The 11,998-nt window shown below is 41.3% G+C and overlaps 1 long non-coding RNA gene across 1 annotated transcript; it reads right to left on the bottom strand.

Moving 5' to 3' along the window:
* Positions 1-1,064: 1,064 nt before the first annotated feature.
* On the bottom strand, positions 1,065-11,664 carry LOC138503332 (uncharacterized). The gene is made up of 3 exons (XR_011279619.1): positions 10,257-11,664; positions 3,349-3,545; positions 1,065-2,616 (listed from the first exon to the last, which is right to left on the bottom strand). It is a non-coding gene; the product is annotated as an uncharacterized lncRNA (long non-coding RNA).
* Between the last annotated feature and the right edge of the window lie 334 nt (positions 11,665-11,998).

An 11,998-nucleotide genomic window follows, 5' to 3' on the forward strand; every position in this document is an offset into this window, starting at 1 on the left:
TATTTAGTGTGACCGTTGGTCAGCACCCACTTGAATGTAACCGGGTTCTTTGTTTATCTGGTGGTATGCAGGTATGCTTTTCTTTGTCTACCAAATGCCAATAAAGTGTTTTAAAAAAAAGAAATTCACCCACCTAGAACATTGGCACACAGTCACATTGATACCCATTCACCCACCAGTCACTCACCCGTACACCTTCTTTCACAATCACTCACAAACGCACCCAAAACATTCACACAGCATTCGCTACACTGGCAACCAACCAGCTCGTTTCACACACAAACATAATCACATTCATATCAATTCACCCACCAGTCACTCATCCACGCACCTTCTCTCACATTCACTCACACTGCATTTTCCACATGAACACCCACCCAAAACCTTGATACGCAATAACATTTATACACGTTCACCCACCAGCCACTCGCCCATACACATTCTTTCATAATCACTCCTGCACGCACCCCAGAACATCGACACTGATTTCTCCACACGGGAACCCACCCAGAACATTCACACACATACTTAATTTACTTAATTTGTACCGCATAAACCAAACCGGCCCGGAGTCATGCAGTTGCAGAGGATGACACCTGGAGGGAGAAAAAATTAACACACAAACAATGGTCAGCACAAACAACTGGCCCATCACACCAGACAGAAATTGCACGTATTACTTAAAGAGGAAAGTCTTCAGTTTTTTCTTAAACTTGTCCAGGGACTTTTCCATTCTGAGCTCTGGAGGAATAGGGTTCCATAGTTTGGGACCTGCAGCATAGAACGCACTCTTATCGGTTAGAGCCAGTTTAGCTCTGGGTACCACCAATAAGTTGGAATTGTCTGATTTCATGTTTTTAACCATTGGCTTCTTAGTAATCCTTTCTACTAGATGTTGAGGGTTCGCGTCTTCTATGCATTTGTGGACTATAGAGAGCATACGAAAGTGAATCCTGATGAAGAGAAGGTCTGAATACCCTCTCTCTGGGTGTTGACGCCTCTTGATTAGGAAAGGCAGGCTGAAACACATCAGGACACTCAGGCTGGATTTCAAAATACATCTATTTATTCTTTTTTGGCAGACCAGGATACAGCATACAGCACACAGAAGAAAAATCTGCAACTCCTTGCTGATTTCAGTCCCTTATATTCAGTTTTAAAAAGTGAGGTAATTTATGAATTAAAATAAAACATCCTGATAGGCCTTGGTACTTGAAGACAACCCCTTTTCCAATCCCTGGTTGGTTGCCTTAGCTGCCATTCAGAACAAGTTTAAACAGGTTCCATCTAGCTCATTCTACATCAGTGAACTCTTCATGAACTTTTATGAAAAAAATGATCTGCTGACATCATCATGACTTTGTACAAATCGACCATTTTGTATGCCCAAACATCCATCTTAGAGTTGCCTGACTTGTCTTAACAAAAATATCCGACCAAATTACGAAATACCTGACCAACCTATTTTTACTTATAACTTAGTCCCGGCTCAGTTTTGAATCTAGATTATTTGATCATTTATGATAAAAATGTACTACTTGACATATTCTCTACTGTGCAAGACATTCTGACCCCACAAAATAGATCACGCTTCAAATCGCTTTTCTAAAAGGCACTACATTTCTGATTTTTGCAGTATTAGAGTCATTGATCAACCCGACAAGTTATCTGCATTCGTTTTGAGAGGGTGGGGTCTATCTCCAATACATTCAGATTGAGGGTGAGGGTGGGCTACCTTCTGTAGACTCGCCCCTTTGGATTGTATTTAGTCAATTACTCAATACATACAACTACACCAATGTCCACCCTCCTCAATTGTCAGTGTCCCTACAAATCTCTGTTCTAATCACCCTTTTATGTGAAACAATTTATTTAAATCTGAGAGGTATCCTAAAAGAGTTCTACAACATCAGTACTAACATATTATATTCTTCTAATCTAAACATGTATTTGTCCCTAAAGAACATCTTTGTTTACTCTTATCTAAGTCCCATTCCCGTTACCCAGTTTAATTATATACTACATCATACAACAGATCATTTACGGCCACTATGAGAATCAAAGACATTTTGTTTTTAGTTTGAGGAAACCCACCTTCCCATTTTCACAAGTTTGATCACGTGTGATTTGTACTGCACATCTGTGTATCACTCCCAACCCATAACGACATTTCAGTGCCTTGTTTTTTCATTGTCTACACCATACATTTTTTTCATTTTTCTTTTCATTAGTACAGTTTCCACTGCCATGTCTTCCACCCGATTCATCTTGGTTTGGCATCTTCCATTTCCACAGATCTTTTTCCTGATCTGATCATTTTTGTCCTTTGGGCTGATTTGCAGCAAGTCTCCCAGGGCCTCTCAATGCCTGGCCCAGGAGTCCATTGTCTTTATATAGCAATAATGCATTTGATTTATGTCATCAAGCAAAAAACGATTGGAAAAGCCATTGTTTTTTCTGGAGGAAACAAGGATGGGGTAACCTTTGCAGAAATAGTTCTTTCAAACATAGGTAAATTATAACTGGGCATTTTTGGTTGGGTTTCTTAACCAGTCTTTTGCTCATAGGGTTGAGTGCCGTCAATCTCCCAATGTATACACCTCCTCTTTCAACCACCTGTAATAAAAAACTGAATGAGTTTCCTTTGAAAAACAAGTATGTCTCTATCATCAATACTGTTCTGCTCAACCCAACCCTTAAAAGAATTTACTCTTACGTGTCTGTCAAACACTCCTGCGTTCTAGAAAAGCTACATTATATATCACTTTTGAACATCCTTGCCTCCTAAAACAAATGTTGTTCTTTATATACCAAAGCTACTGATCCTTTCCCTTTTGCGTAAAGTTTTACTTTTTCTTAATGTATGCTCTCTGATAGCGGGACCTGGTGTGCTTTCAATAAAAACATTCACCTATTTCTAGTTTTTGCCCCGATTTTTCTATGGGCTTGTCCTTTTATCACAAAATTGTATATCCCTTCAGAGGACATACTTTTTTTTCCAATTACATCGACAAGTTCAGACTTAGAGATCAAAAAATAATAAACAACAGACAGACAACATAAACAAACATAACAAGACTGGACATCTTCTTTTCCTGTCTTCTAGGCGCATAAGTAGGAGAAAAGGACATTTCTGTTAGGGATCCCTGTTCTCTGTAGAAAATCAAAATAGAGACAAATGTCATTCGGGGACTGGCAAGGGGGTCAAGTTTCTTCCTAACCTAAAACCTTTCTCCATGATGTTAAAACAATGTTTACTAGAATCGTTTCTTGTTATTTTCAGCCCATTTAACTTATAGGCTTTCTCTGACTCGTTGGTGCATGTAAGAACAAACTTGTCTACTGAACCTGTACAACATTTAGACTGGTTCTTGGTTTTTTCCATGCTCAGCTGAAAGGTCTTCGTCTGCTTAGTGGAACGTGCTTCTACTGCTCAGCAGAATGTCCTTCCTCTGCTTTGCTGAACGTGCTTCTACTTTCCTTCGCCATCTCCCTTTCGATCGCATAGGACTGTGGTAGTTTTCCTTCTGTGCTGTATTTTCATCCTGTTTGAGACACAATAAACATTTTGCTGCGCTACACCAATCTAGCCTACCCTTCTTTTCTAGAATCTGGCACTGATTCTTACTACGTACCTTTACATTTTAACATAAGACACTCATTGTTTGCCTATTCTAAACATTTCCTATATTTTTGCCAAATCTACCCTTTTTAGCATCCTGCCAACGATCAAACTTTAAAGAAGGTTACAAACCTTTAATTTGACATCTTCTATGTCCTTGTCTGAGGTGGCCATGCTTACATCTATATGCTATTTTTATGGTCACACCTGTTTGCACCTATTTCGGGAAAACATGCTACATAATTGAAATACTGTATCTCTAACTGCCTTTTTTCTTTCTGTACTTACCTGAGTCTTCTTACTCCTAATAATGATCAACACTGTGTCCACACCCTGTGGTGTGAACCAGTACTCACCTCTTTTCTTCTCTCCCTATTCACTGGTACTCTCCTCTGTCGTGGTATAATGTCAATTCCCCTATAAAGGCCATACAGACATTCATTCCATGCTCAAGAAAGGTCCATGATCTTCATCTGTAAAATATAAACCAACACCATGAAATACATTGAATAATGTTATTTTACTTACACTTGTATGTTCTCTTGAATTGGCTCTGTACACATTTCTCCTTGTACGTTTAACTCAATGTTGGTCGCCCATATCCCTTTGTTCCTTTATTAATCTCATCATTCTTTTTTATTGAAATGCAAAACTTTTTCAATTTTGTCCATCAACCTTCATTGGTGCCATTTATTTTCCAAATTTTGATGTTTTGCTTATGTTATGCTCCCTATAACTTTAATATCCATTCATTAATTCATCCATCCAAGCATTTCTTCATTCATTTTTCCTTCTATTCATTTTGTATTCATTTATTTATTTATTTCATCCAAATGACATCCATTTTTTAAACTAAGCTCCTTATTCCTATACTGTTTAAAGTGAATTATTTATTTTCATCTTCTCCTAATTATTTTTTCTGGACTCATGCCAAAAGGGCCCACAGTCCACCTGACATTTTGGTACTCTCTCCAAGTCTTCCTAAAATTATACTGAATGCTGCTACATTATTGCCATATGCAATAAAATGTTCCATTTTCTTTTTTTTTGTGTGTGATTTTCCTAAAGAGACACCACTTAATCCTTTTTTAAGCCCTATCTAGATATATCGTCATTAGCGACGTTAATTAACCTGGACCTTTCTCTTGAGAACCATCACTGTCCTCTGTGGTCCATTTTTATTATTCATTCCATGATCATTTTCCATTTTTCCTTATACTGTGGCTGTTTCTATTTTGATGGGGGTCATCTGTCCCCCCTCTTTGTTCGTAGATATCCGTGGTCTGAGACTAAATCCATCAAATATTCTCACCACTTTTCCACTAGGTCACACAGCCATCTTCAGCACTGTGCTGTCATTACAACAATAAATACCTCTGGTTCTACCGGAAACTTATTCGTAGGGTCTCTTGCCCTGTGCATGCCACTATGAATTCACCCACATTCACATGGTGCATTCCAAAAAGTGCAACACACTATCCTTAATTCAATAAATAATCATCATGTTTTAGGCTTTTCCACTAACTCCCTACTCAAAACATTGGCAGGTGTCTGTTGCAAATATAACAAACATTTGTCATAACACACTCTCCTCCAGAGACTTCTAATTCATCACTAGGCAAGAAAACTGCATTCATAGTCTTCAACAAAAACCCTCCATCTTCTAATATTCATTCAACATCTTTCTGTGTTCACTGCATGGGCATACAGTCCCAATGTCTACCACTAGAACAAAAATTGTTCTCCCTTTGCCATCTTAATTTTTGACACTCCTTGAAGCTTAGTGCCGCTAACAATTCTGAGCACATCAAGTCACCCTGTAAGGCCATCCCACTGTGGGTGAATGCATACCTCTGGTTTTGTGAAAGCATTTATTTGTTCATAATGTTACCTTCACTCTTGTGTGTCACTATTTATTCCATGTTTGCATATTGCTGAGGCTGCATGTGGGCTCACTGCACTTGCGCTCTGCAGTAAATCCATTTTGCACCTTTCCTAAACTGCTCTACCTGTTGCACTCCCAGCGCTCATGTCTGATATAATGCCTGATCCTGGGCAAACCCCTCTCCACCTTGTTAAGTGGATGCATGCGGGTATGTGGTCCGCCCTCTTGAGAATTGCCTGTTTTACACAAACCTTTGCCTTCCAGATATGCATACAATGTGTCCTGTCATTCCACATGTCCAACATAAAGGAGGTCTCCTCATTTTCTGCCTGCCTTGATTATCATTCTGTATGTTTTGAAATCCACTTTGATTATTCTGGAAATTTCGCTGATCATTCTGGACGCCTCTGTTTTGGAAGCCTCCCCTGCCTCATGATATGAATCCATTATTAGCTTCATTAAACTGCCTTTGGTTATTCACCTGTGTCATCCCTGTTGTTTGCTGCCAACCTGACCCTTCCCCACTAGCCAACCTCGCCACTTCTATGGCGTATTTTGACATTCTTTTCTGCACTCATTTCGCTTCTTCACCTTTCCTAACATATTTCTGTCGATTCTTCTCCTTCAGTAATCTGCAATTATGCGTGGTGGTCAGCTGTATTTATGAACATTGCTTTGCTTCCATGTCCACCAATTTTTTTGAGCTGCTTCTGTACTGGCTCCGTAGCCGCTGACATAATATATAGTAGAACACGTGTATAGATTCACCCCAAGGTTCGCGAGTCTGCAGGCTACATTCCTCCTGAAAATTCTGAATGTAAATAAGAGGATCATCCCCTTCCTGCATCTTTGTCATCATTATAGCTCCCATATTCAACGTGTCCGAATACAGCACTCTGAGTGCTTTCCAGACTGCTGCTCTACAGTTATTAAATGGTGCTCCATCATGAGCAGTGTTCTGCATAGAGACACTCGAGTATCCTGCTCTCGACCAAACATCATCTGCTCTCTCCCCAAGAATAGTGGCTAGAAGACCGTTAATGTCTCCAATAGCTAACATGTTTCCTCCTGTCATTTTTTCTAACTCATGTATCCATTTCCCAGAATCAAAAGTTAAACTTGAAAGTTTGAACCTTAAATTGTCCATATCCATCTGTGGCCATGGTATATATTGTGGTCTGGCTCCACCTTTTTCTAACAAGGGAAACTGCGATATACCAAACTCACATTCATCCCCCATCATCTGTCTGTCATAGAAGTGACAATGGTTCCACACCGCCTTTGTCCTGGCAGCGACCTTAACCTGCTCACATAAGGTGGTGATTCCCCCCTCTTACCATGGGACTGCCGTCTAGGTCGATTTACTCGCACCAGAGATCCTGATACCCTCGATTTGGGTAGATCTACATCTGACCATCTCACTTCTTTGTCTGTTTAAGAACACCCCTCCCCTCGGGATCACATGCACTAGCACCCTGCTTTTCTTAAAAGGTTTTCCTTCTTGGTCTGCCATATCATTGCCCCCAACTGGTATGGCTCTCACCTTTCTAGTCTCTGTTTTAAATCAACCTATCCGCAGACAAGACTCTATGCTTGAGGCAGAACTAGCCTCCTATCTTTAGATCTGCCCATCCTGCATATTTTCGGCTTTCATGTGTGAGTACAATGTGCGCTGTATCATATCTGCATGGGTGCAAGCCCCTGATTGCAAAGCATGCCATGTTCTCAGCACTTGTGTCTGTCCTTCCCATGGCGTGCCTGAAATTTTTTTTTTTGTTTTAACCAGCCTTGACTTCCGCAGACTTTCCTCGAGGCTGTCCAGAATGTGTGATAACTGCTGCATTCTTCTCTGGTGATCTCACTGCGAACCCCCCTCTGTCTCCCAAAATGCTTTCATATCTACTTAAAACAGTTTTTTGCTATAAACCGCAGTAAAATATAATTACTGTTCCTATTCCTGCATTTTGTTTTTGACGAAACATCTCAATATTTAAAAATATGCACATTTCTGGTCTTCCTATTTTTCTCAAAAATAAGCTAGCTGTTGGTATTTTCCACATCAGCTGTTATGCTAACAGAAGATACAAAAGCATCCTGTGCGTATGTGTGTATGTGTATGTGTGCCTGCGTGCAATGATGCATTATCTGTAGTGTACTGATTGCCTATACTTCCATACAATCACATGTGCACGTGTGTGAGCGCTTACATGAGTACATGCGTGTGTGTGTGTGCATGCATTCTTTCTCATGTCAGTGCATCTACATGAATCCCTGCCCATGTCTGTATGGCTTGTGAGCACTTCCTTCAATGCTTATTGCTTCTTTTATGCTAAAATATAAACATATAATTTTCACATATGTTCATCATGTTTTTGTCAGCAAACAAAAAATTGCCTTTTAATTCATTTATTAGTTTCCTCCCTGATAGATATTTGCTGTACCTAATTAAAAAAATACATCTACTAGCACATTGGTCTGTTTTTTGCCGCAATTTACACTCAAAATTCAATTTTTAATCTCGGCTACACTTCTCCCAACTTTTGTGATCCTCAACACATTATTTCCGATTTTGTCTCCAAATGTTCACAAATTCTACAGACATAATATACAGCACTGGAAACATTGTTCCCTTGCTTGACACCTGTCTACTGTATTCCAAATTTATTTAGTGCAATTTTATAACTTGCCTGCATTTGTACTTCATGCTACCATTGCATTGCAATACTTCTCTATTCCCAAATCCCAGACTTCTCAGTTACCAGGGGAATCCAGACGTGGACCCCTTGCTCACTGCTCTTAGAGAGGCACAGCTTCACCTCACTGATGATGCCCAACAAGGCTGAAACATGTTTATGGGATTGCTGTGGGACTCTTGTTCAGAGAAGAATTGCCTAGCATTTCATTGCTGGACTGCCCCCGGGCAGGACAACGACTGATGTGTGGGGAAATGTCTTCTCTGTGAAAAGAACAGTGAGCTAAAGACTTGGTAGAGTCTCTCCCAGGCGTTATTCACCCAGGAACAAGTCAATGGGCTGTGTTCGTGTTGGTAGAGAGTTTCCCAGACCCCTCTCTGTTTTGCATACCAAGTAACTTTGGGTCTCACCCTAAGTTACCATGGGAATCCAGACATGGACCCCTTGCTCACTGCTCTTAGAGAGGCACAGCTTCACATCACTGATGATGCCCAACTAGACTGAAACACGTGTATGGGGTTGCTGTGCTACTCTTGTTCAGAGGAGAATTGCCTAGCATTTCGGTGCTGGACTGCCCCTGGGCAGCACAACGACTGATGTGTGGGAAAATGTCTTCTCTGTGAAAAGAACAGTGAGCTCAAGACTTGGTTGAGACTCTCCCAGGCGTTATTCACCCAAGAACAAGTCAATGGGCTGTGTTCGTGTTGATAGAGAGTTTCCCAGACCCCTCTCTGTTTTGCATACCAAGTAACTTTGGGTCTCACCCTAAGTTACCATGGGAATCCAGACATGGACCCCTTTCTCACTGCTCTTAGAGAGGCACAGCTTCACATCACTGATGATGCCCAACTAGACTGAAACATGTGTATGGGGTTGCTGTGCTACTCTTGTTCAGAGAATTGCCTAGCATTTCGGTGATGGACTGCCCCTGGGCAGCACAACGACTGATGTGTGGGGAAATTTCTTCTCTGTGAAAAGAACAGTGAGCTCAAGACTTGGTTGAGACTCTCCCAGGGCCATCCACCCAAGAACAAGTCAATGGGCTGTGTTTGTGCTGGTAGAGAGTTTCCCTGACCCCCCTCGGTTTTTCATACCAAGTAACTTTGGATCTCACTCTAAGTTACCAGGGGAATCCAGACATGGACCCCTTGCTCACTGCTCTTAGAGAGGCACAGCTTCATCTAACTGATGATGCCAAACTAGGCTGAAACACTTGTATGGGGTTGCTGTGGTACTCTTGTTCAGAGGAGAATTGCCTAGCATTTCGGTGCTGGACTGCCCCTGGGCAGGACAACGACTGATGTGTGGGGACATTTCTTCTCTGTGAAAAGAACAGTGAGCTAAAGACTTGGTTGAGACTCTCCCAGGGGCCATCCACCCAAGAACAAGTCAATGGGCTGTGTTTGTGCTGGTAGAGAGTTTCTCAAACCCCCCTCAGTTTTGCTTACCAAGTAACTTTGGGTCTCACCCTAAGTTACCAGGGGAATCCAGACGTGGACCCCTTGCTCACTGGTCTTAGAGAGGCACAGCTTCACCTCACTGATGATGCCCAACTAGGCTGAAACACATGTATGGGGTTGCTGTGGTACTCTTGTTCAGAGGAGAAATTCCGAGCATTTCGGTGCTGGACTGCCCCTGGGGAGGAAAACGACTGATGTGTGGGGAAATGTCTTCTCTGTGAAAAGAACAGTGAGCTAAAGACTTGGTTGAGACTCTCCCAGGGGCCATCCACCCAAGAACAAGTCAATGGGCTGTGTTCATGCTGATGGATAGTGTCCCAGACCCCCCTCGGTTTCAAAATAAATAAATAAATATTTTTTCTAAAAGCGGATCCCCCAAAATAATCAAATAATTAACTAAATAATTTTCTGGAAGACCTCCAAAAAATAGCCCAAAATTATTTTTCTGGAAGACTTCCAAAATATAGCCCCCAATCTACAGGTACCAGGGCAGCCCCCAATGCCATCAGGTCTGGGAGCCCCCCTCTCCTCAATGAGGTGCGGGCATCTGCAGTTTACCCCCCATCTCGTTCTCTCCCAGTCCTGTTAGCATGTACCTGTATTCCAGATTCAATTCATAGTCCTGGAGAAAATCATCTCAGGAAACCTGGGCTGGCTCGCCATGTGAAAAGAAGGTCCCAACACCCTCTCTCTGAGCCTTGGCACCTCTAGATTAGGAAAGGCAGGCTGAAACACATAAGAACACTTGTTGGATTTCAAAAGACATCTGTTTATTCTTTTCAGCAGACCAGGATGCGGCATACATCACACAGAAGAAAAATCTGCAACTCCCAACTCCTTCCTGATTTCAGTCCCTTATATTCAGTCTTAAAAAGTGAGGTAATCAAGTAATTAACATAAAACATCCTGATTGGCCTTGTTACTTGAAGACAACTCCTTTTCCTATCACTGGTTGCTTGCCTTAGCTGCCTCTCAGAACAGGTTATAACAGGTTCAACCTAGCTCATTCTCCACCAGTGGACTATTCATGAACTTCTATGATAGAAATTATCCACTGACATCATCATGACTTTGTACAAATTGACCATTTTGTATGCCCAAACATCCATCTTAGAGTTGACTGACTTGTCTAAACAAAAATGGCCGACCAAATTACGAAATGTCTGACAAACCTATTTTTACTTATAACTTAGTCCCTGCTCTGTTTTGAATCTAGATTATTTGATATGATAAACAGGTACTACTTGACATATTCTCTACTGTGCAAGACATTCTGACCCCACAAAATAGATTGCCCTTGAACACGCTTTTTTGAAAAGTAATACATTTCTGATTTTCGCAGTATTAGTCATTGATCAACCCGACAAGTTATCCGCATTCGGTTTGAGGGGCTGGGGTCTATCTCCAATACATTCAGATTAAAGTGGGCTACCTTCTGTACACTGGCTTCCACTGGTAGTCAGTGCAGACCCTTCCTAACTTCAGAGACATGATCATGTTTTTTGAGTCCAACAATCGCCCTAACAGCAGCCTTATGGATCACCTGTAGTCTAGCAACTTCGCCTTTATTAACTCCCATCAACAAGCTACTACAGTAATCAATCGTAAAGCCTATTATTGCTCTTGCGATAGTCTCAGTGCTCCTGGTGGAGAAATATGAGTGTTTATGAGACAGGAGTCTTATATAACAGGATGCAGCAGAGACAAGGTTATTCACGTGCATTTTCATATTAAGGTTTCAATCACAGCGTTTTTATGTTCTTTTTAGAAGGAATTTTAAAATCTGCTATGCAAAACTCCAAGTATGTATTACCTAGTCTGGCAATTCTGGAACTAGTCCCAATAACCATTAGTTCTGTTTTGTCGTTATTGAGTGCAAGTCTATTTTCAGCCATCCACCGTTGGATGAGATCAATTGTCTTGTTAATAACACATAATCACATTCATAGCCATTCGCCCACCAGTCACCCACCCATACATCTTCTTTCACATTCACTCACAATGTATTCTCCACACAAGCACCCACCCAGAACATTCACACACACAATCACATTCATACCCATTTACCCACCAGTCATTCACCCATACACCTTCTCTCACATTCACTCAGACTGCACTCTCCACACACACCCACTCAGAATATTCACACACAATCACATTTATACCCATTCACACACCAGTTACTCACCCATACATGTCCTTTCATAGTCACTGCATTCGCCACACGCTCACCCACCAAGAACATTCATACACCCTACTTTCTCATTCACAGGACAACACATGCTACACACCAATACATACATACATATATACATACACACCGTGAACATGCACATAC

This window comes from Ambystoma mexicanum, chromosome 11 (genome assembly GCF_040938575.1).
Source record: "Ambystoma mexicanum isolate Mex_15411 chromosome 11, UKY_AmexF1_1, whole genome shotgun sequence".
In the NCBI taxonomy this organism is placed as follows: Eukaryota; Metazoa; Chordata; class Amphibia; order Caudata; family Ambystomatidae; genus Ambystoma; species Ambystoma mexicanum.